This window comes from Ascaphus truei, chromosome 2 (genome assembly GCF_040206685.1).
Source record: "Ascaphus truei isolate aAscTru1 chromosome 2, aAscTru1.hap1, whole genome shotgun sequence".
NCBI lineage: Eukaryota > Metazoa > Chordata > Amphibia > Anura > Ascaphidae > Ascaphus > Ascaphus truei.
In genome coordinates, this window is record NC_134484.1 from 281,058,200 (window position 1) to 281,082,553 (window position 24,354).

The window sequence follows — 24,354 nt, forward strand, 5'->3', positions numbered from 1 at the left end:
ATAACATGTACTGCAAGGGTTAGCCAAGGCATGACAACAAATAAAACCTCAAAGAAAGGTGCACTGGTCTCTACAGTAAAAAAAAAAATCAGGGTCCCAAATGGGTCTTCCAAACTTTAACAAAAAGTACTTATATTCCCCCATGCAAGAGGGGGGGGAGGGTGGGTCTTATGAAGTAGGCAGGAAAGGGTGCAGGCAGTAAAAGGATATGTTCCAGCGAGGTCCTTTGTTTTCTGTCACGGGGAGACTCCTGAAGCGGGTAGGACTTCGGTGGCCGGAACAGCGGGAGCAGGCAAAGATTGTTGGGGGTCACGGGCTGAGGTCGGTGGCATGCTGAAAACAGGAATGTCGGAGTCACACACAGAGGTCAGAAGGAGGTAAAAAGTAGGAAGTCCGGGTAACACGTGGGGTTTGGCAACAGGAAGGCAGGAGCAGGACAGGGGAGCAGGAGCTGAGCAGGGGAGCAGGAACTGAGACTAGGGAGCAGGGACAGGTTTGGTACTTGCTAGCAGGAAACAGACTGGGGCAATCTAGTTAAATAGCAAGGGCCTTTAATGTGAACATGTCACCGTGGACCAGAACTTATCAACACTTTTTATATTTTTGGGGATTCTTGATTGAACACGACAAGGAGGCAAAATAAATTGTCATTTATTTCCTTGATAGACAAACACACGACAGCTTCAGAACACACTTAATACAACACTTACTGGGATGGGGAAAAAATAAAACTTCCTTCGAAAGAAAGCGCAAGAAATGCAGTCTCTGTTTTAAAGTCCGTTTGGCTAGATCGCAAGTTGCCGATCTAATATTTCTGCCAAATAAAGGAATTTCATAGAAGTTTATAAGAATTTGTTTGGAAGTCACCAGAGCTAACAAATTCCGGAGTTTGTGGTAAATCCTTGGTTGTGATGTTATTAACCCCTTGTGTCCTGGAACTGCCAACGCTGAACGCGAACAGAATCTTGTGCAAAGCTTGGTAAGGTCATGAATCACCCAGGGGATAGCTCGGCGGGCAGTTTTATAGGATTCATAGACCTATCTACAACATACATGCCCAATCCCCTCCGTGGGAACAATTAACCCACCAATCTCCGATCTGCCCGTAGTTTGCAAAACCGGGCAAAAAAGCTTTCCTGTTTGCACCAGGCATGTGTTAGCTTGACACCCATGAGACTTAGCATACCTGGGGTACACCCCTCTACTGGTCACCCTTAGTCTGGGGTTTGGCTCCAAGGTGTGAAAGGCTGAGAACCGGGATCTGGCACTTAGCAACATCCCGACCACTTTCACATTTTGGATCTCTGAGGCTTTTCATTCCCGGCACTTCACTAGACTTTCAGTCTCCCACTGAACAGGATGTCTTTGAAGTGGAGGAAGGAAAATACCCCCAGCTCATTCACCCATGGCATATTTAAATGCCAAAGGATTTTTCCCGGGCTCACAGAAAAACTGTTCCTGCCTGTACATTTTAAACTTACAGTATTATACATTTTATTAAAACAATATGTTCTGGGTGTACCACAACTGTAATTTTTATGTGTGAGTGGTTTATTTATTTATACTTGTACACCAAAAATCAGGGGGCTAGAAGTCCCCGTTCACTAGTTAGCCCGCTTAATTGAAAGACTTGCGGATGGGAAGCCAACTCACCTACTTCCCACATCAATTGACTGACTTCCCACGGCAATAGACTTTCTGCCTTTCAAGTTACGTGACCTAACAAGGTACGGATACATTTTATCGGTAAACCACTTCAAATCTAACCACAAACCACTTATTCAATTGACCTGCGATTATGGAGTCGAGTGCTTGGAAATGGATACCCATACTTCAAACAGATCTTCCATAGCCAGCCACGCTTATTCAATCAGCGCTGGCTTCAGCGCTTACAATGCCATCTTGTGCCTCAAAACATTATTGCACACATTGTATTTGTTCCTATTACTGCAGGCAGGGAGCAACCTGCAAAATGGTGATAAAAAGGCTGGGACAGCGGCAAATACATTGGTGTCATGCATATACTTTTAACCCCTTCAATCCCAATACAAGTTGGGGTTAATCAGCCAGGTATAATATCTTTGTTAAGTGCCTGATTAACCCCATTCTCACCACAGAACAGGACTCCAATACAGAACAGGACTGGTACAGGAACAGATCAGAGGCAGAAGCATGGTATAAGAGTCTGAAACAAAACAAAGGCAAGGGAACAGAACAGGAAACAGGAACTATAAGGACAGAGACAGGAGCAAAAAGAAGACAGACAGACAGAGGAACCCCAGAGCAGACAGAACGCAGCTGCACACCCGGTGGTAAAACAGGAACTATGGACAGGAGAAGGATGTTTGGAAGACCGTGACATAAATAAAGATTACTTTAAATAAGATTAAGATCATTCACCTTATGCCAATGGATAATTTTTTAGTTTTGAATTTTGTGGCGGGACAGGGTTAACCAGGCCAATAATAAAGGTCTTCTGCCTGGCTGGTTAACCCTGAGCCCTGTTGGGAGTGAAGTGGTTAAAATGTATTGTCACCATTATACCATGTTTTTCCCTACACTACCGTTATTGTCCCTGTTTTGCAGCCTGTTGGGACTGAAAGGGGTTAAAATATATTATCCCCATAATATCATGTTTTCCCCTACACTATCTTTTCATCCCTGATTTGCAGCTAAGAAGCAAGCTGCAGTTACACTGAATGAATGCAAATGTGCTAACTATTTGTGACACAAGGGGGAGCTTCTAGCACTGAACCAAGCACTGATTGAAGAAGTGTGCCCGTGAATAAGTAGCTGCTTTCAAGATAGGTATCAGTTTTCAGACCACAGACGTTGAAACCGCAAAGTCAATTGAATAAGTGGTCTGCGGTTTAGCTGAAGTACCTTCTTGATACATAGTATCCTGCTGTCTCGTTATCCACTTGAGTTGAAGTAGTGGCATGTGTCTGCGGGTTACCGATCAATGCCAGCACGGGTACATTGTATGCCAGCTTATAACCCAGACCGAGTATAGGTCAAACTGCTGCCCACCTCCCAGAGCCCCTTCAATTAAGTGGATAGCTTGCCTTAGGAAAGAGCTAGCACTCTAATTTTTGGAGTGCAGCCAGGTAAAATGAAACCATAAACATACATAGGTTTATAATTGTTACATAGCAGAACATACATTTATAAATAAACTGTATTGTAATGGTGTTTTAAAATGTACAGGCAGGAACCCTTTCCTGCCAGACCGAAAATGAATTCATTAACATGCCCATATGTTATGGATGAATGAGCTGAGGGATTTTTAATCTCTGGATTTCAAAGGGCACCCTGCTAAAATGGTGCCCCAGTGTCTATGAGAAGTCCGGAGTTGAAAAGCCTCAGAGACCCAAGGTGTTAGGTTGGCCAGGATATTGTTAAGTACCAGATACCGGTGTGTGCACTTCACACTTGGTAGCCAAACCCTAGAATTACTGTCGCCAGATAAGGGGTTGGGCCCAGTATGCTACTCAGCTCAGGTGTGAGGTTAGCACATGCTCTGTGCAAACCGGGAAGCAACTTCTGCCCTCTTTGAATGATACTGGCAAGTCTGGGATAGGTGGGGAAAATTGTTCCCACGAGAGGATTGGGTGTTTATGTTAGGTATAGGACCCTTAACCCTATAAAAATGCCTGCAGCCCAGTCCCAGTCAGATTCATCTCAGCTTTACCAAGATACGTCCAAGCTACAGCATCAGCGGTTCTGGAGTGTGAGGGGTTAACTACATCGTAACGAAGAATTGCACCCCTCTTCCAGAATTCGTTTGAGCTGGGTATTCACTAACGAATCCTGTAAGGACTATACAAAATAATTCCTTTTGGCGGAGAAAGAGGGCTGGCAAGTTGCGACCCTTCAATTAAGTGGGTTACTTGCGTTAGGAAAGAGCTAGCACTCTAATTTTTGGAGTGCAGCTAGGTTAAAAGAAGCCATAAACATACATATAAGGTTTATAATTGTTGCATAGCAGAACATATATTTATAAATAAACTGTATTGTAATGGTGTTTTAAAATGTACAGGCAGGACCCTTTCCTGCCAGACCGGCAATGAATCCATTAACATGCCTATATGTTATGGATGAATGAGCTGAGGGATTTTTCATCTTCGCACTTCAAAGAGCACCCTGCTAAAATGGTGACCCACTGTCTAGAGAAGTCCAGAGTTGAAAAGCCTCAGAGACCCAAGGTGTTAGGGTGACTAGGATATTTGTAGTGCCAGATACTGGTGTGAAGTATGGGTACTTCACACTTGGTAGCCAAACCCCAGACTTACTGTCGCCAGGTAAGAGGTTGGGCCTGGTATGCTAAGTAGCTCAGGTGTGAGGTCAACACATGCTCTGTGAAAACCGGGAAGCAACTTCTGCCCTCTTTGTATGGTACTGGCAAGTCGGGGATAGGTGGGGAAAATTGTTCCCACGAGATAATTGGGTATGCATGTTAGGAATAGGACTTTAACCCTATATAGATGCCTGCAACGCACTCCAGTCAGATTCATCTCAGCTTTACCAAGATAAGTCCAAGCAACAGCGTCAGCGGTTCCGAAGTGTGAGGGGTCAACTACAGTACATCGTAAACAAGGATTGTACCCCTCTTCCAGAATTTATTTGAGCTAAGGATTCCTGAATGAATCCTGTAAGGACTATATAAAATAATTCCTTTTGGTGGAGATATAGGGCTGGCAAGTTGCGCCCATAGACAAGGACTGTCGCAGGACTCAAACTGCGCACCCACTTGCATGCGTGCAGGGGTGCCCAGAGACTTTTATTCTTTCTGTGGACATTTGATTTAGTTTCCCCATCCCAGTAAGTGTTTTATTGACTGTAATTATGAATATTGTGTGTTTGTCTTAAAAGGAAATAAATTACAATTTATTTTGCCCATCTTGTGTGCTTAATACAGAATACCGGTATTTATGTGTTGGTAAGACCTGGTCTAGTGTATATCTGAGCATATTTGTAGTTGGTATTAATATTGGAGATCACACATAGACATAATTGTATGTTTTAATGTATGTGTTTTTTGTATGTTTGTATTAAATATGCATTTTGTGTTTTTTTACACATGTAAGGAAACAATGAACTGCATTACTGAGGAATATTATAGCAGTCAATTGTGAATATTAATAGTATTCTTTAAGAGAGTAGGAATTGTGGTTTAAAAATCCTTTTTATATACTTTTTATATATATTCAATTATTAACTCTAACAGTTTTTGTTCTTTTTGAATAGCCTTTGTGCAGCAACCATAGTGATGCAGTCATTGTTTTCCATTTGAATAAGTAATGCAATTATGTTGAGATTAGCCACAGCTTTTAATAATTGGGATGAATAGATCCATGGGAGCAGTATCAATATTAGAGCACCCACACTAATGACATCAACCCCTGATGAAGCACTTCTCATGCAAAACGCGTTGAGTGCATCTTTACTACGATATCAAGCACACTGACGGTGGAACCCCCTGACACTTATCAGCTGGAAGTGGTCTGGCTTTTGGAGGTGCTACGAGGCTTTCCCTGTTTGGCATTAGTGCAGGTGGCTGCAGGTGGCTGCAGGTAGGATGGTCTCAGATGTTGAGCCTCACTGCATCTACCCACATCTGGGTGCTGCAAGCTGTCGACCAATCATGACTCATAGCTGTGGGTCCCAGAGACACTGTGATCATCTGTAGGTGAAGCTCTTACTTGGCACTGTGAGGAGTCTGCTTTTAATTACTTACACGTGAGTTAGTTATACTGTACAGTTAGGTCTGGAAAAAATTGGACACTGACACAATAGATTTGAAATGAAACAACCAAGATGCCACAGAAGTGCAGACATTCAGCTTTAATTCAAGGGGTTGAACAAAAATATCATATGAAACGTTTAGGAATTGCAACCATTTTCAGAAACTGTCCTTTTATTTCAGGAGCTCAAATGTAATTGGACAAATTAACACAGTCATAAATAAAATGTTCATTTTTAATACTTTGTCGAGAATCATTTGCAGGCAATGACTGCTTGAAGTTTTGAATGCATGGACATCACCAAACGCTGGGTTTCCTCCTTTGTGATGCTTTGCCAGGCATTTACTGCAGCTGTCTTTAGTTGTTGTTTGTTCGTGGGAATTTCTGCCTTAAGTTTTGTCTTCAGCAAGTGAAATGCATGCTCAATCGGGTTCAGATCAAGTGACTGACTTGGTCATTGCAGAATATTCTTTGCCACTCCTTTGCCTTAAAAAACTCCTGGGTTGCTTTCGCAGTATGTTTTGGGTCATTGTCCATTTGTAGAGTGCAGGGCCGTCCAATCAAATTCGCTGAATTTGGCTGAATCTGAGCAGACAATATTGTCAAGGTAGACCAGGCCAAATACACCTTTATATTTAAGAAATCAGTCACAGGGTAAAAAAGGCAGTAAAATAAATTGCGGTTTATTCGGATAAGACCTCGGATACACACAGAAATATAAAAAACAGAGAATATACACACAGGGGTCTGGGGAAGGAGATCTAGCCCTTTCCTAGTTGCAAGATGTCTGCTTCAGCAAAGGTTTACCTTGATAGGACCCCGGTTCTGGACTCCTGGACCGAAATCCAGTCTGCTGGCTAGGCCTTTCCTCCCCATGCTTCTCTGTGTGAATAGCTCTTTCACTCAGAAGCACAGGTGAGAGTCCCAGCAGCGTGTCTTCACATCCAGAAAACTGTCAGGTGAAAAGAGAGAGAGAGCTGCTTTACTGCACGCTGTTATTTAGGCTGGCTTGCCTACCTAAGACACTGAGGGGCCTGATAGCCAATTACAGTAGGGATTGAGATTGCGCATTCACTGATAGGAGTGATAAATTAAAAACTATCCAATGGAAAACATGTTATGAGTTTTGACATACAAGGCCATTTTTAGCTAGTCCCAGACCCCCTGCTGTCAAGGCTGCTATACGTCTGGAGGGAACAAAGGCAGATATCCTATAATTCCCTCCCCTTGGCCATGTGCACACATCTAACTGTTTTTGCACAGGGAATCCAATTACTTGAGCCTTTTGCTTTGAAATGCTAATTACATGTGGCTGCCTTTTGTCCTTTATGCAGTCCTACTATAGCACAAACACAAAATGAATGGTAGTTTTAAAACACAGAAAACCAACATTTAGACACAAGAGCTGGCACTCCACAATTTGCACCTATCATATGGGGGTTTGAAAACCTTCTCTTCTCTAAGATCCCAGCTACGAATACCTTGCTGGCAGGCAATACAGGTTAAAATATTCCCCCCCTTTTACTGATGTGCCATAAGTGACTGCCCAAACGAGGTGCGACTGCGGGTATGAAGTAGGGATTGGTATAGAACGCCGAACACAACCACAAGAGCGCGTCTGGAGTGTAAGATGGTCTTGCAAGCCGGTTCAGGGTTATACAGCACAACATAAACGGGGTACTTGCCTTGTATTCGAGCGGAGATTAGCGATCGTTGGGGTACATAGACGAGGTCAGGATTGGAGAGAATAGAGTCGTCATATAGCCAAAGCCAAGGTCAGTGCAGGAGAGTATCACAAGGTTCCAGGTCCAAAGCAAGGTCAGGCAGCAGGGTAGTAGCAGACAGGCAAGATGCAGTGAGGTTCAGCATCACAAAACAGGAGTTATCCTCGGCAAGGAAGGAGAGTTCTGACATGGTATTTAAAGGACCTCCCACCAAGGGGAGGCATCCAGGAAGCAGAATCGCCCCCTCTGATAGGCTGCTGGATTGTGCAGGTGCGTCCTATTACACAGCCGATTGAGGCAGATGTGGGACCTCTCAATAGTGCACGCGCCGCGCGTAACCCGCGCATCACATCAGTTGCATGCCACGGCACCTGCAGCAGTACGGGGGTGGAGACCGTAGGCGGGACATGCGGAAAAAGGGGAGGAACGCGTGGTACTGTTGCGCCGTGTAGGTCTGACGTCAGAGCTGGGGCGGGACCGAGAGACAGGGACCGCAGATTGCAGAGGAGAAGACCCCGCACCGCGCATGCATCGCATGTCCATGTCAGAGGCAAGAGAGTGCACCCTAGGCACATGAATCGCGGAGACCGATGGGACCAACGCTTTGCCCGCGTGACACGCATGAGCGCCCCCCCCCTTAGAATGCTTTCCTGTGTCCCACTGGATCAAGACGGACAGGTGAGGGTTAAGGGGACAGAACCGCCAGAATGGCGAATCCTCACAGCAACACAGTAAGGAACAATATTAGACCCAAGAGCTGACACTCTCAGCCCTTCCCATATGGTTTCAGGGGCTGCCAGCTGGGCTCCACCTTTAAAATGAAGGCCGGCTATGCCCTACCATCATAAATATATCCCTATACACTTCATAATTCATCCGGCTGCTTCTGTCTTCTGTCACATCATCAATAAACACTAATGACCCAATGACACAGACATGCCCTCGCGGTTGTGGTCGGCGTTCTATACCAATCCCTACTTCAGACCCGCAGTCGCACCTCATTTGGGCAGAGACTTATGGCACATGAGGAAAAGGGGGGAAATATTTTAATCTGTATTGCCTGCCAGCATGCCCATGCCATCCCACTGCCTCCGCCATATTTTACAGATGATGTGGTATGATTCAGATCATGAGTCGTTCCAAGCCTTCTCCATACTTTTTTCTTCCCATTATTCTGGTACAGGTTGATCTTAGTTTCATCTGTCCAAAGAATGCTGTTCCAGAACTGGGCTGGCTTTTTTTAGATATTGTTTGGCAAAGTATAATCTGGCCTTTCTATTCTTGAGGCTTATCAATGGTTTGAACCTTGTGGTGAACCCTCTGTATTTGCTCTCGTGAAGTCTTCTCTTTATGGAAGACTTGGATAATGATATGTCTACCTCCTGGAGAGTGTTCTTAACTTGGCTGGATGTTGTGAAGGGGTTTTTCTTTACCATGGAAAGGATCCTACAATCATCCACCACTGTTGTCTTCCGTGATGTCCAGGCCTTTTTGTGCTGCAGAGCTCACCAGTGCGTTCTTTTTTTCTCAGAATGTACCAAACTGTTGATTTGGCCACTCCTAATGTTCCTGCTATCTCTCTGATGGATTTTTCTTTTTTTTTTGCATCCTGAGGATGAATTGTTTCACTTGTATTGAGAGCTCCTTTGACCGCATGTTGTGGGTTCACAGCAACAGCTTCCAATTGCGAATGCCACACCTGGAATCAACTCCAGACCTTTTACATGCTTAATTGATGATGAAATAACGAAGAAATAGCCCAAACCTGTCCATAACACAGCTTTTGAGTCAATTGTCCAATTACTTTTAGTCCCTTGAAAAAGAGGGGGCTACATATTAAAGAGATGTAATTCCAAATCACTTTCTCCAATTTGGATGTGAATACCCTGAAATTTAAGCTGATAAATTGCACTTTAAGCCCATGTTCATTATTTAACTGTAACTTGAATTTATTTTGGTACACAGCCAAAATAACAAAACTTGTATCAGTGTCCAATTATTTCCGGACCTAACTATATGTTTGTGTGTCCTCTAAAACAGCGGTGCGCAAACTGGGGGACGTGAGATTAACTGTGGGGGGCACGGGGTTTACAGAGGCCCTGCACGCTTCCAGAAGGCACTTAAATTAAGTGCCAGGGAAGCAGCGAAAGCCTCTTGCGTTTACTGATCAGTGTGGTTGATTTGAAGTGCTGGTTTTTTAAAGTGTGCAGTTAAAACCAAAAGGAAAGGGAAGTGCTGTGTTTATACTAGTGTATACTACCAGGGGTGGCCGAATTTGGGGAGTGTGCAGTGGGTTAATTTATTATTAAAGTGCAAGGTAATTGAAGCCTGTAACTTTTTTTCCCTTTCTCCTGCCTGAGGAATAGTGGGTGTAGTTAGTTAATTGCTAACCTAACACACCTGCAGTGGGTATCCCTATTTAAACAGTGGCTTCTAAAAAGGAAATGGTTAAAACAAGGTATAGTATATTGAAGTACAGTTTACTGTTAGTACTTATAAACTTCATAGTTGCTAGAATGAGCAGGATTGAAAATGCCACTCAATGCACATCTTGCCACATGTATGTGCACTTGGACCAGCTGTTCCAAGGAGCATACCGCTGTAAGAAGTGTGTACGGGTAGCCTCTTTAGAGTCAGAGATTGCTGATCTGAAGAGGCAACTTGCAATATTGAGGGACATTGGCAATCTTGAAAAGGGTTTAGAGCTCACTGAGCAAGCCCTTGCTTTGACTAGTGGTGAATATGGTGGCGCTGTTAGTGAGGAGCAGGTAGGTAGCTTGGTTGCTGTTAGTGAAGAGCAGGAAGGTAGCTGAGTAACAGTTAGAGGGAGAAGCAGGGGCAATAGGGAGAGGCAGGTCGTTTCTGAGCTTACACATCCCAATAGATTTGCCATGTTGAGTGAAGATATTGTGAGTGTCGGGGCAGAAATGGCAAGACTGGGGGAGACTAATTCATCTAGCAGCCAGGGGAATAGTTCCTCCAGCAAAGTGGGAACTCAGGATGCTCAGATACAAAGAAACATTGTGGTGGTAAAGGACTCCATAATTAGGAAGGTAGATAGGGCAATCTGTTGCCATGACCGCATGAACCGAACAGTTTGTTGTCTCCCGGGTGCTCGGGTTCGGCACATTGCAGACCGGGTAGACAGATTGTTGGGTGGGCTGGAATTGATCCGGCTGTCTTGGTACACGTTGGCACCAATGACAATGTTAGAGAAAGATGGAGGGTCCTAAAAAAATATTTCAGGGATCTAGGCCAAAAGCTTAAGGCAAGAACCACAAAGGTAGTATTTCTGAAGTTGTACCAGTGCCATTCGCTACCGCAGGGAGACAGTCAGAGATTAGGGAGGTTAATGCATGGCTAAGAAAAGTGATGCAGAAAGGAAGGGTTTGGGTTTTTAGAGCACAGGAACTCCATTTCTGAGAGGTGCCATCTATATTCTAGGGACGGATTGCACCTCAATGAACATGGATTTTCTGTGCTATGGGGGAATATGTTAAAAAGGTTGGAGGAGACTTTAAACTAGGATGGAGGGGGGAGGGAAATGAAACAGATATGCTAAATAGAATAGAGGAGGATACAAGGCGTTATGGAGGTAGAATGGGGGCAAGTGTGAGTTTGACAAGCAGTGAGACACCAATAGTAAATACAGATAATACAAGAAAACTTCTAAAGACTAAACCAAGTGGGCGCAGAAAGGAAGGAGCAGATAAGATAATAGTACAGGCTGAAAAAATAACTTAAATGCATGCTTACTAATGCAAGAATATGAAAAAGTGTAGTGTGTGGTGCACAGCGGCAAGAAGCAGGTCATGTGGCAATAAAAATTATATTTATTCAAGCTGCATTAAAAAACGGTAAAGAGTACAACACTCCTACACGTTTAGTGCTGTGAGGCACTTTATCAAGGAGTTACATGATAATAAAACAAACAACCAATTTATACACAACCTAGTACCAAAATCGTTATCTTACCCAGAGCGCATTGTGTTCCTGGCTAAACCAATCCCGTTTGCTCGTTCGTAACCCTGTTTACGTTAAATTCTGCCCTTAAGCGGGATGCACTAAGCAACGCAACCTTAGCGTACGCGAAAGTTGCGTTGATCAGAACACGTCAGAGTAGACGCAAAAAAAGCTGGACTTAGAAAAAATAATTGCTTTTCATTTTTGCATGCGCAACACCCATACAACAGGCCAGAGGGTGGCCCCGAGGGAGCCCGGGGGACGCACGGGTGTCCCCGGCTGACCCCGTGGCTGTCCTGGGGTCCCCGTGGGGGTCCCGGGGTACCCGCGGGCCTCTAGTACCAATGTTGCACCTCCAAAAATAATAAACAATATTTATTACTAAATACACCCCCCTAACACATACTATACAGTAATGGGCAAAATTACTATTATCCACATATGGATAATAATGCATTTGCCCATTTTAAATACATATAAACTGCAACAAACAGAAGAGAAATCCAAGGATTGATGCAGAGCACAGCTGAAGAAGGGGACCAGCGCCAAAATATGAAGTTAAAACAAATATTTATTAAACATAGTAAACGGGGAAACAGAACACACTCTGCAATAAATACTGTAAAAACATATTACACTTACCTTTTACAGGCACCCACGATGAAGGCCGTCTTCATCCTCATCTTCATCCTGTCCATGCCCCTCCGGTGCTGCAAAACATGCACAACAATCACAATAGCCAATGTAATGTCCCCTAACCCCTTAATCACCATAGCGGTTATTAACCGCTACAGTCATTAATGGGTTAACCCACCCTCACCCACCACTCGGAAGGCCTACATACCCTCCCCCACTAACCCCCCACCCCGTGAGGCCTAACCACCCTCACCCACTACCCAGCCGGGAGGCATACCCACATACCCTTGGGGCCAATAACCCCTCCTCCCACCCCCAGTACCCACAATAAAAACAATACACAGTCCCACAATAAACATCATTCTATTTATTAAATACATAACCCACCCCCTACAAATACATGATTTATTCTTTTACATACAGGGTTCATACCCCAGGTCAACGTAAGTCCCTGGTGGGCCTGACAGGTCACCTCACAGACCTACAGGTTACCAGCAACTTGTTTCATACAGGTTCTGGAGGCCTGTTTATGGGTCCCGCCAGGCGCCATGGCCCACCAGGTGGTCTCCGCGGGTCACCATGAGCCACAATAGGTCCCCACGGTAGGCCCGCGGATGTCTGGGAGCCCCGGGTCAGACTCACAGGTTTCTGCGGGGCCTCGGGTGGTTCCCAGGGGGGTCTGGGGACCCACAGATGGGCACTATGGGTCCGCAGTGCCCCCACAGATGTGGGGCCACTGGTTCTTCCCCGGCTCTTCCTCGCACACTACTAGTATACCATGCGACAGAGGCTTGGGGGAGAATGGATGTGCCGTAATTGAAAGCCTGTCACATGGTACTAGAGCCAATCAGAGTTGGGATGTATTTACCATCCTCTGATTGGCTACCGTACCATGTGAGGCCGGCCATCTTTCTTTTCATGACGTCATCTTAAAGGCAATTGAAGCACAGCCATTCTGATTGGCAGTGCTTTCATTGCCTTTAAATGACGTCATCATTTTTTTTCTTTCAGCCAAATTACATGTTTTTCACGGCCCAATCAGGACCGTGGGAAACATTTGACCAAAATGTGACGTCATAGGCCTATAAAAGCCTATGTCACCTCATTTTGAAGCCAGTATCCGAGGAGGGAACACCTCCCCTCCTAAGAAGAAAAGAAGGGCGTGGCGGAAGAAGATGGAAGAAGACGGAAGAAGACGGAGAAGACCACAAAGAAGCAAAGAAGACCCCAAGCATGACGGGAAGGATTACAAATAGAAGAAAGAAGACATAGACGTGGATTAAGGGTTTTTTATTTTATGGTTTACCTGTGGATTGGTTCCTGTGCTTCCGGGTCGCCTGGATTTCGGTGAGTGGGCATCTAATGGTGAGTAAACAAAAGAAAAGTTTATTATTATTACTTTTACAGGTTTTTGGATTTTTGATTCATGTCTTTAATTTTTTCAGTCCCATTTAATGCTCGTGAATGTATCTATGTACCTATGTATATACATACATTCACGGACACTGAATGGGTGTATTATATGTGATTTTTGTATTTAAATGCATTGTATTTTATGCTCTATTATTGCCCCTGTATGTTATGTTTATCTATCTATATGGATAGACATACAGGGATAATAATTGATTGTTTTGCTAATGTTTATGTTCTTTTCATGTATGGCTAATGTATTTATCAGCTCTATTTTGTCATTGTTGTGAATAATGTAATTTGTATTTAGTGACAGGTTATTTTTAATGGTTTATATCTGGTAGTTAGATTAGAATGATGGTGGTTACTTTAAATTAGAATTCTTTTGGCAATGGTTTGGCTTTAGGAATTGAATAGGGAATTGTATAATTTATTTGTATTGTATTGTAATTGTTTGACTAAATTGATTAATTGATTGATGCTAATTGTATTGATGTTGCTTAGTTTCTATTTGATATTTCAGGATGGCATTGCTGGTTAGGGGACATTGTTCATAGTGTATTTTATTGTTACATATATTTTGCATAGTGTTACATGATGCACAGATTAATTGCATCATGTACACACTCAATGCAATTGTGTGACATTTCATATACATTTGTGTAGCTGCTGGTTTGTTGGTTTATATTTACAATCAATGCTGGATTTATTGTAACATTCAATGTGGTGATTTTAAGATTAAAAATTCATGTTTTGATTTATGCATGTTTTATGTGTTTCATAATGGGCAAATAATCTATTATCCATATCTGGATAATAGTTATTTTGCACATTATTGTACTGTATGTGTTGGGGGAGGGGGATGTATGTATTGAATGTATAGGTCAGGTTTATTTATTTTACATTCAGGGTTGGTTCCTTTGGTCTGCGTGAGACCTCTGGAGACCACCTAAGGTATCCTCGGGTATCTCACGGGTACCAGGCTGCATGGTCCATGGGGGACACCTGCGGGGAAGAACCGGTGGCCCCACATCTGTGGGGGCACCGCGGACCCGTAGTGTGCGGGAAAGAACCGGTGGCCCCACATCTGTGGGGCACCACGGACCTGTAGTGTGCGGGGAAGAACCGGTTGCCCCAACATATGTGGGGGCACCGCGGACCCGTAGTGCCCACCCATGGGTCCCCAGACCCCCGTGGGAACCACCCGAGGCCCCTCAGACACCTGTGGGTCTGACCTAGGGTGCTCAGACATTCGCGGGCCTACCGTGGGGACCCAATTGTGGCCCACGGTGACCCGCGGAGACCACCTGGTGGGCCATAGCACCTGGCGGGACCCACCAACAGGCCTCCAGAACCTGTATGAAACAAGTTGCTGGTAACCTGTAGGTCTGCGAGGTGACCCGTCAGGCCCACCGGGGACTCACGTGGGCCTGGGGTATGAACCCTGGATGTAAAATAACAAATCATGTATTTATGGGGGGGAACAGGGGGTGGGTTATGTATTTAATAAATAGAATGATGTTTATTGTGGGGCTGTGTATTGTTTTTATTGTGGGTACTGGGGGTGGGGAGGGGGTATTGGCCACAAGGGTATGTAGGTAGGCCTCCCGGCTGGGTAGTGGGTGAGGGTGGTTAGGCCTCACAGGGTGGGGGGTTAGTGGGGGAGGGTATGTAGGCCTCCCGAGTGGTGGATGAGGGTAAGTTAACCACTTAATGCCTGTAGCGGTTAGTAACCGCTATGGTTATATAAGGGGTTAGGGGACATTACATTGGATGTTTTTATTCTTGTGTATGTCTTGCAGCATGGAGGGAGCATGGGCAGGATGAAGATGAGGATGAAGACAGCCTTCATCGTGGGTTCCTGTAAAAGGTAAGTGTAATACACTGGCGACACACTTTATTCGAGCTCGGCTAGTCCCACGAATTCGGGTATACTCGGGTGTATTGAGGTTTGTGACTGTTTTCTGCCCGAGTGCATTGCGTTATTTTCCAGGCAGCGATTGAAGCATTTTATTCCCGCTGGCTGCAATACTGCACAGTATATATATATATACTGCATTACAATTCATGAATTTATGCCATCTGGTAGACACGCGAAACATTGCAGCCTATTAAATCCTAATCATTATCATTTAACAGATCAGCCGCCCGTCAGCCAGGCATGAACCATGGCTGGGAAGGCAAACGCAACGGGGCTTGTCTGAGGTGAGGAGCGGCGCATTCCAGGTATCTGCCAGGTACATACTGGGTATTTGCTCGAATAAAGTGTGTCGCAGCAGTATGTATTGACTGTATTTATTGTAATTTAAATGTATTTAAAATGGGCAAATGCATTATTATCCATTTGTGGATAATAGTAATTTTGCCCATTACAGTACTGTATGTGTTAGGGGGCAAGGGGGATGTGTGTTGTTTATTGGGTGAAATTGTCCCCAATAAACATGCTAATGTGTCTTAACCCCATTCATTGCCTTAGCGGCTATCCGCTAAGTTAATGAAGCTGCATTAATGTAAATTTTAATAATAGTGTGCGGGAGCAGGAGGTCAACTGAGTTTAACCGCATTGATTTCTGCCTCAGACACCCTGCTTCCCAAGTTACAGGCCCCAGTTTGGGGCATCGGTGCCAGTGTGGACACCACCTTTATAGAGCCAACGTCGCATCTTGGATGCTATAAAGATGGCGGCGACACTGGCACCCGATGCCCCATACCGGGGCTTTTAACTTGGGAAGCAGGGGGTCTCTGAGGCAGAAATCAATGCGGTTCAGCTCAGGTGACCCCCTGCTCCTGCACACTATTATTAAAATGTACTTTAATGCAGCTTCATTACCATAGCGGATAGCCTCTACCATAATTAATTATTATTTATTGTTATGTGTGTTTAAATACTAGTGAAGATGTGCAGGGGGTCTCCTGAGCTGAACCTCATTGGTTTCAGCCTCGGGGACCCCCTACTTCAGGAGATACAGGCCCCTTTATGGGGTGCCGGTATCCCCTGCAGAATATAAATGTCCCGGTCACGTGACGCGGGAGCTTTTAGTGCAGGGGATACCGGCACCCCATAATGGGGCCTGTATCTCCTGAAGTAGGGGGTCCTCGGACCTGAAACCAATGCGGTTCAGGTCCTGAGAACCCCTGCTCATGTACACTATTATTAAAATGTATTTATTTAGTATACGATCGCCTGTAACAGTCTTGCATGGAGATGGCAAATCTCCATGCAAATGTTACAGCGGCTTTTTTTCTATCAGCTAGCGTACGTAAAGGTTAAGAACACTAGCAGGTGGAAAAAAAGCAGCACGTACGCTGTGGGTGTTCTGAGCTATTTTGAGCAGGTATGTTAAAAAATGGGCTCAAGATCTTAGTGAATCGCGTCCCCGGCCTCACTTTTTAACGAATCTGCTTTATTGCAAAATCAGAACGCAAAGCCATTGAGCTTAGTGCATAGCCCCCATAGACTGGGGAAATGAGATTAGCATTACGACAAATGGAAACATTTTTTGGGGTTCTTAAATGACCCAAATTATTGCGGAAACAACCAGGAGAGGGGCAGTAGTGGATTTGGTAATATCAAACAATGTAGAAGTAATAACAAATATTCAAGTCCTGGAACATTTGGGTAACCGTGATCATAACATGGTCTCATTTGAAATAAATTATCAAAAAACAGATTACTTGGGTTCAACAAAGACCTTAAACTTTAGAAAGGCCGATTTTAATAAAGTAAGTTCTAATCTACTAGTAATACAATGGGATGGTGTTTTTGAAAGGAAAACTGTAGAAGATAAATGGGCCGTCTTTTAAACATTGTTAGAAAAGCACACTTATCAGTGTTTACCCTTGAGTAATAAGAATAAAAGAAATAAGTCAAAACCAATCTAGCTAAATAAACAGGTAGGAGATGAAATGGACAAGAAAAGGAAGGCGTTTAGATTCTTTAAATCAGAAATGATGGAGACATCGTATCAGATTTATAAGAAAAGTAACAAAAATTGCAAAATGGCAATCAAATTAGCAAAAATGGATAATGAAAAAAGGATTGCAATAGAAAGTAAGATCAAACCTAAGAAATTCTTTAAGTATCTTAATAACAAAAAAATGAGAAAAGAAAATATAGGACCCTTTCAGTGGGAGATGGGTAGGAAGATTATTGGAGATAAGGAAAAAGCAGGTATTAAACAAATTCTTTGCCTCTGTGTTTACCAGGGAAGAATCAATTTCAATAGTAGTGCTGCAGGAGGAAGCCACAGCCTCCATATTAATTAACAATTGTTTAACTGAGGAAGTTCATAAGCGGCTTCAAAAAATTAAAGTAAACAGGCACCTGGCCCCGATGGCATACTATTCTGGAGCCACAGGGTTATATGCAGGATATAAGTATGGCCAGATAACTGAATTAATCCCTCTTGAAAGCACACCAAGTCCTTTAGTATATTCTTAACTTTATTGAGAAAGTCACAGCAAAATAAAGGGTGCTTGTAGATGTTATGAGTGGTGAGAGAGTGCTTCTCTGTGAAGGTGCTTTTGTGTTAAGGGAAGGTCAAAAACCAATGGCTTGCAAAGGGGTAGGTAAGATAGGTGTACTCACTCAGCATGCATGGATGGAAAGGAAGTATGTTATTCTTGAAACACAAGGAAAGTGACTGGACTGTGCTGTAACGCAGTGCTGCCCGCAGACCAGACCCATCCCTTGTACTTACGTGGGACATAAGATACACGCACCCGCAGCAGAAAGGACCATGTCCGGAGTGTGGTATTTGGGTGGCCAGGCCAGGAGACTATAATGATAGTACTTGCCGGATCCGGAGAGTAGAAATGCCTTAGTGGTTGCCATAGCCGAATTCAGGGAGTGGAGTGGTCCGGGTGGTCGAGGTGCAAGCCGAGCTCGGGGGACGAGAGATGAAGCGTAGTCAGGAGGAAGCCGGGGTCGAGAGCCAGAGAGAGTAGTCAGCCAAACAGGATCAGAACCTGAGAAACACTGTAACAGCGAGAGGGGTAAAGCACACATCAACAGAGCTAAGACTATACAGAGCGATGTGCAACAGGGAGGATAGTGATTATAAAGGTGGGCTGACCAATGGAAGGTGGAGGCCGGCCTAGCGGAAAGTGTGGAGCAGTTTGGGAACAGTTGAGAGGCAGGGGAATGCAGCTGTGAGCCGTGCGAGTGCTGTGGGTATGGCCCAAACCCCAGAGGGGTGAATAACTTAAGACTGCCTGACGTGTGCTTTGTAAGGCTGGAGAGGGTGCGTGCCGGACCAATGGCGGCCGCATGTTTACACGCTGTGTGTGGAGCAGCGGCCGCCCGGCGGGAGACCGGAGTGTTGACAACGGGGCCCGCGGGTGATAAGGGGTGGTCACGCTATGACCGCCGTGACCCCCGATTCCTCACATGTGCTAATGTGAACACAGACAGGGGAGTTGAGACAAGCCATCTCAGCTAGGAGGACTAAAGAGGTTGTCAGGGCAACCAGCTATTGGCAGTCTGGAGGGGGGAAATGTATCAAAAATGTAGCAGTTTCCACATGCACTGGGAGTTACAGATACATGGAAAGCAAACAGCCAAAATAGATGAGGCTGGCAGTCAGAGCTGCAAATGGAAACAGAAAAATAACAGTCCTGTTCCAGGACACATACATCCATGTGTAAAAGGAGACGATAGACAGCACTCTGATAGTGTTAAATTTATGCAATTGCAGGGTGCACGGAACAAAAGGGGACCCTTATTCCCCTGTATAGTACTAACAAATCTACGTAAGTACCAGCACTCACTGTCTAATAGCTAAATGATGAAAAACAGTTGTAATGCAGAATAAACATTTAATAATAAAACGAACCAGAAATAAATCAAATGTGTTTGCAGAAACCAGTATCATAAATGGGCATGTCACAAAGTGAGGGGTGGGGGTGGGGAAGGAAAAGGGGAAAAAACATGAATCACAAGGAATATACACAAAAAACAGAGAACGGAAAGTATGCTAGGGGGGCGACGTTTTGATGGACTACCTCTTCATCTGGCCCATTTCCCCTGGTCCAAAAGGACCCGAGGTACTTCCCTAAGCCTCCTTTCCCCTATAACTGGTCAAATCAGACACCCCTGAAAATAGATAGCAAACATACAGTGTAGGCTAAACACAGCTAAACAGCTAATAGCAGCTGAGTCAGCACTCCACACGACCAGAAGGAGCAGAGCCACAGAGGATTTGATTACTGTCTTCATTTGCTTAACCTTTCATTGACTGTTATAGACTCCTGGTGCCTCTTTGCAAGCTGCTTTCTTGCAAGCTGTGTTCAGCCTTTACTGTACCATTGTCCACAGTTTCTTGTGGTACTTGAACTACTGGCATTGACTTGAGTGGATTCTTGCTGCCCTGCTATTAGCCCAGAAAGAACTTACGGACAAAATCTTAACGCTAGAGCAATTACATAAACAATCCCTATCGAAAAAGGTGTTTAGAACCCTTGAGAAAACGAGATCCGATCTAAAAATACTCCAACTTGACGAGGTAGAGAGAGCCCTGAAATGGACCAAACAGCGGTTCTATGATAGGGGTAACAAAGCGGACAAACTTCTGGCCTCAAAATTAAGAGGTATTAGGACAAAGGCCCAGATTACAAAGATCAGAACCAAAAACGATCAAATCTCGTACAACGAGAAAGACATCGCGCGCGAGTTTGCAGAGTTCTACACGGACCTCTACAACCTCCACCCCACTAGCCAATCAAACGATAATGATAAGAGCACCTCCGACTACTTAACCCAATGCAACCTCCCGTCCCTCTCACAACAAGAACTTGAGTTCCTAAACCAGAGAATAACCCAAGAAGAGCTAGATAATGCAATATCCTCACTCAAAATATCCAAGACACCCGGACCGGATGGATTCTCCAACGGTTACTATAAAAAACTAGCAAAATCCCTGTCCCCCTACCTCCTAGAAATGTTTAACTCCTTTCTACAGGGAGAACAGATCCCAGGCACTATGTCAGCAGCCAATTTGGCCATCATACATAAAGAGGGCAGAGACCCACTTCAATGCGGCAGCTACCGCCCAATATCCCTGCTAAACACTGACCTCAAGCTTTTCAGTAAAATTCTAGCAAACAGACTGAACCCTATTCTCCCAAGACTAATTCATATAGACCAGGTGGGATTTGTGTCAGGAAGACAGGCCTCTGACAACACCCGCAAAATTATTGATGTTATAGACCACGTGCACCTCAAACAGTCTCAAGCCTTGATACTCAGCCTCGACACGGAGAAGGCCTTTGACCGGATCAAATGGTCCTTCCTTGACCAGACGATGCGCCAATTCGGCTTCTCCGGCCCATTCCTTGATGGAGTCCGAGCCCTCTACACCAACCCCACGGCCTTATTAAAACTACTGGGTAGCCGATCCAACCCAATAAAAATCCAAAATGGTACCAGACAAGGCTGCCCCCTTTCCCCTCTACTCTTTGCCCTGTCCATAGAGCCCCTAGCCGCCAGAATCAGAACTGAACCAACCGTAAAAGGAATCTTAGTCGGTGACAGGGAGTATAAAATCTCCCTGTTCGCCGATGATATTATCCTTACCCTATCAGATCCCCTCACTTCACTCCCCAACCTAGAAAAACTATTAGACCAATTTGGCCGCCTCTCAGACTACAAAGTCAACACAGACAAGTCAGAGGCCCTCAATATCTCTCTACCGAATCCCATATGGACAACCCTGCAAAAGAAATTTAAGTATAAATGGAATAGCTGCCATATCAAGTATTTAGGGATTAAAATAGCGAGCTCATATGGCTCACTATATCAAACCAACTACCCTCCCCTTTTCCGTCAGATCATAAGAGATCTCGAGACCTGGCAGACCCACCAAATATCCTTGTTCGGCAGAATAATATCCACCAAAATGAATATCCTTCCCCGCTTGCTTTATTATTTCCAGACCCTCCCTGTCCCCCTCCCACTAGCAGATCTGAGGAATATCCAGACCCATATTCTGCGTTTCATCTGGCAACAACGAAGAGCCAGGGTCCCACGGTCAGTACTTCTAGCGTCGAGGACGAGAGGGGGTCTAGGGGTGCCGGATGTAGTCCGATACTACAAGTCAGCACAGCTGAGGCAGGCGGTGGTTTGGAACAACCCCCTGACCTCTAATTGCTGGTTAGAGATAGAGACGCACCACGCGTCCCCGACCCCCCTCTCAGCCCTACTATGGACCCACGTCCATAAAGGCAAGAAGCCCATGAGACTTAGCCTTGGAGCAATGAGATGCACGTGGTAGACATGGTTGAAAACCAAAGGGAAATATGGCCTAGCTTCAACCCCCTCTCAATTGACCCCCCTATTCGGGAACCCGGATTTCCCGCCCGGTTGTTCCCGACCCCAATTCAGCCAATTTCAAGGCCTAAACATCAGAGTGGTTGCGGACTTACTGGAAAACGACGAGGTCATGCCCCTCCGGGAACTACAAATTAAACTAACGTCCCCTGATCTTCCTATATTCCAATATTTACAGATTAGACATTTCCTGAGAACCCAAGCCCCTAGCCTAAAATTCCCACCGCGCTCCAGATTTGAGACCCTCTGCCTCAGAGGCGAGTACCAAAGAGGCCTCATCTCCGAGATATATATAGAATACTAGAGGCGGCCCAACCCTCCCCTAGTCATTTATATATGCAAAGGTGGAGCGAGGACCTGAACACCAATATAGACCTTGAGGACTGGGAGGATATCTGGGAGGCAGCTACCAAAACTTCAATTTGGTCCGTCACAAAAGAAAATAATTACAAAATATTATTTCACTGGTACCTGACCCCGAGTAGACTGAGCCAAATCTACCCAGGCACCCCCGACGAATGCTGGAGGGGATGTGGTCAAAGGGGGGACATGTCCCACATTTGGTGGGCATGCCCGGAGATCCAAAAATTCTGGACCCGGATCCAGGGCCTTCTGATTGAGACCCTGGATATTGAGATACCCCTGGACCCCCTGACCTACGTGCTGGGAAAACCAGTCGACGACCTTCCCACCCCTACAGCCAGACTCACGACAGCGATCCTAACGGCCGCCAGATGCTGCGTAGCTGCGGCTTGGAAGAAAATCAAAGCCCCCTCTAGAAGAACGGTAGTCACTAGGATAGATGGAATTATGGGTATGGAAAGACTAATGGCAATGCTGAGACAAAAAATGCCGCAATTCTACTCAACCTGGGAACCTTGGCCAGGATCAGGCACCCTGACTATCACATAAACTTTACCGCAGGACTAACTTCCCGACCTCCAAACCCCAAAGCTCCCCACCCCTGCCCTCCCTCCCCCCCCTCCCCTCCCCTCTCTTTGTCCAAGTCGTTCCCAACTATCCACCCCTCCTTCGTCATCCCCTCTCTTTTTCACCACTGAAAATGGGAAAATGGACTATTGTGTGTCATCAACTCCTCCCATGCTATGTACATGTACCGCGCCGTATTCCTGTGTTGGCTCGTTTTCCAATGTTTGTAACATGTACCAATATGCTGTCTGACACCAATAAAGGAAAAAATATTTAAAAAAAAAAAAAAAAAAGGGAGCTACAGTAGATCACAACCAAGGAATTACAGACCTGTAAGCCTGTCTTCAATAGTGGGGAAACCACTTGAAGGTTTAATACGGGATAATATTCAGGAATACCTAATGGAAAACAAAATTATTACTAATAGTCAGACTGAATTTATGAAGGATAGATCATGCCAAACTAACCTTATTTGTTTCTTTGAGGAGGTAAGTAGGAATTTAGACCAGGGTAATGCAGTTGATGTGGTCTACTTAGATTTTGCAAAGGCTTTTGAAATGGTTTCAGACAAGAGGTTGGTGTACAAAATAAAGAAAATTGGACTTAGTAATAATACTGTATATGCACCTGGATTGAAAACTGGTTAAAGGACAGACAACAGAGGGTTGTCATAAATTGAACTTTTTCAGGATGGGCTAATGTTGTCAGTGGGGTACCTCACGGAACGGCACAGGGACCCCTGCTTTATAACATGTTAATTAATGACCTTGAGGTTTGCATAGAGAGCAAAGTGTCCATCTTTTCTGATAATACTAAATTGTGTGAGGTAGTAGAATCAGAGCAGGATGTAATTTCTCTTCAGAAGGACATGGAGAGACTGGAAATGTGGACAGGTAAGGGGCAGATGAGGTTTAATACAGATAAATGTAAGGTTATGCATTTGGGATGCAAGAATAAACAGGCGATTTACAAATTAAATGGGGATACATTTGGGGAATCCTTGATGGAGAAGGATTTAGGAGTGCTTGTAGACAGCAGGCTTAGCAATAGTGCCCAAAGTAATGCAGTAGCTGCAAAGGCAAACAAGATCTTATCTTGCATTAAACGGGCAATGGATGGACCGGAAGTAAACATATTTATGCCCCTTTACAAAGCATTAGTAAGACCACACCTTGAATATGGAGTACAATTTTGGGCATCACTCCTTAGAAAAGACATTATGAAACTAGAGAGAGTGCAGAGAAGAGCCACAAAATTAATTAAGGGGATGGACAATCTAATTTATGAGGAGAGGCTAGCTAAATTAGATGTATTTACATTAGAAAAGAGGCGTCTAAGAGGGGATATGATAACTATATAAAATATATTCGGGGACAATACAAGGAGCTTTCAAAAGAACTATTCATCCCACGTTCAGTACAAAGGACTCGGGGCCATCCCTTAAGGTTGGAGGAATGTCGATTTCACCAGCAACAAAGGAAAGGGTTCTTTACAGTAAGGGCAGTTAAAATGTGGAATTCATTACCCATGGAGACTGTGATGGCAGATACAATAGATTTGTTCAAAAAAAGGATGGAAATCTTTTTAGAATGGAAAGGTATACAGGGATATACCAAATAAG